Source organism: Ranitomeya variabilis, chromosome 2 (assembly GCF_051348905.1).
Source record: "Ranitomeya variabilis isolate aRanVar5 chromosome 2, aRanVar5.hap1, whole genome shotgun sequence".
NCBI classification, from domain to species: domain Eukaryota; kingdom Metazoa; phylum Chordata; class Amphibia; order Anura; family Dendrobatidae; genus Ranitomeya; species Ranitomeya variabilis.
In genome coordinates this window covers 551,650,568-551,652,776 of record NC_135233.1, presented here as the reverse complement: position 1 = coordinate 551,652,776, position 2,209 = coordinate 551,650,568, and positions in this window count along the sequence as shown.

The window sequence follows — 2,209 nt, the reverse complement described above, 5'->3', positions numbered from 1 at the left end:
ATGGATTTTATTTCGGATCTTCCTGTCTCTCAGAAGATGTCTGTCATCTGGGTGGTTTGTGATCGTTTTTCCAAAATGGTCCATTTGGTACCCTTGCCTAAGTTGCCTTCCTCCTCCGATTTGGTGCCATTGTTTTTTCAGAATGTGGTTCGTTTACATGGTATTCCGGAGAACATTGTGTCCGACAGAGGATCCCAGTTTGTGTCCAGATTTTGGCGATCCTTTTGTGCTAAGATGGGCATTGAATTGTCTTTTTAGTCAGCCTTCCATCCTCAGACGAATGGTCAAACCGAACAAACTAATCAGACCTTGGAAACTTATTTGAGATGTTTTGTTTCTGCTGACCAGGATGATTGGGTGACCTTTTTGCCATTGGCTGAGTTCGCCCTCAATAATCGGGCTAGTTCTGCTACTTTGGTTTCACCTTTCTTTTGCAATTCTGGTTTTCATCCTCGTTTCTCCTCGGGACAGGTTGAGTCTTCTGACTGTCCTGGGGTGGATTCTGTGGTGGATAGGTTGCAGCAGATTTGGAACCATGTGGTGGACAATTTGACTTTGTCCCAAGAGAAGGCTGAGCGCTTTGCTACCTGCCGTCGCTGTGTGGGTCCCCGACTTCGTGTGGGGGATTTGGTATGGTTGTCTTCTCGTTATGTCCCGATGAAGGTTTCCTCTCCTAAGTTCAAGCCTCGTTTCATCGGTCCTTATAAGATTTTGGAAATCCTCAACCCTATGTCTTTTCGTTTGGACCTCCCAACATCGTTTGCCATTCATAATGTGTTCCATAAGTCATTGTTGCGGAGATATGTGGTGCCTGTGGTCCCTTCTGTTGATCCTCCTGCTCCGGTCTTGGTCGAGGGGGAGTTGGAATATGTGGTGGAGAAGATCTTGGATTCTCGTATTTCGAGACAGAGGCTTCAGTACTTAGTGAAATGGAAGGGTTATGGTCAGGAGGATAATTCCTGGGTTGTCGCCTCCGATGTTCATGCGGCCGATTTGGTTCGTGCCTTTCATTTGGCTCGTCCTGATCGGCCTGGGAGCTCTGTTGAGGGTTCGGTGACCCCTCCTCAAGGGGGGGGTACTGTTGTGAATTCCGTTCTCGGGCTCCCTCCTGTGGTCATGAGTGGTACTGTGTGAGTTTGGTCTTGGGCTCCCACTGGTGGCCTTTAGCGATATGGCTGGTCTTGGCTGGGCTCAGCTGTTTCATCTCCTGCTAGGCTGGGCCTATTTAACTCACCTGGACCTTTACTTGTCGCCTGCTGTCGGTGTATTCAGTCCTGATCCTGTGCTCTCCTGAATATTCCTTGTGACCAGTCTCCTGCTATGAGAAGCTAAGTTTGCTTGTTCAGTTTCTCATTATTTCCTTGAAAACGTTTCTCATTATATTATGAGTTCTGCCCAGCTTGCTTTTATGTGATTTTTTGCTTGCTGGTTAGATCTGGGGTGCAGAGTGCGCCCCTCACATCGTGAGTCGGTGTGGGGGTTCTTGTATTCTCTGCGTGGTTTACTTTTGATAGTTTTTGTACTGACCGCACAGACACCTATCTATTTTCTGCCTATCTAGTATTAGCGGGCCTCATTTGCTAAATCTGTTTCATCTCTACGTTTGTGTTTTCCCCTTGACTCACCGTTATTATTTGTGGGGGGCTATCTAAAACTTTGGGGTACATTTCTCTGAGGCAAGTGAGGTCTTCGCTTTCTCTTTAGGGGTAGTCAGTTTCTCAGGCTGTGACGAGACGTCTAGGTTTTCAGGTAACGTTCCACAGCTGCCTTTAGTGTGTTTGGATAGGATCAGGATTGCGGTCAGTATAGCTCCCACATCCCCAGAACTTGTCCTATATACTCAGGGTATATTTGTCAGGTCAGTTTGAGATCCTACCACCAGGATCATAACAGAGAGGGGAGGTGGATGCAGAGGGAATTTGGAAGACTAAAAAGTGGAAACATTTTGTTAATGTATCTTGAAGTGTTTTTTGGTTGTTAATAAAAATTTTGTTGTTTTTTTCCAATGATGATGGGAATAGTGGGTGCACTGAGTATGTGGCACACTGTTTTGGGAGATGAGTTCCTTATAGTTTTGGTTACCTGACTGTGGAACGTCCCATCTGAGGGAAAAAAAAAAAAAAAAAAAAGCTGTCTGTGGATGGATACCATGTTTTGGCATAGGTGGTTTTCCTTTATTGGATGCTGCCCTTCCCGTGGTTGTTCCTTC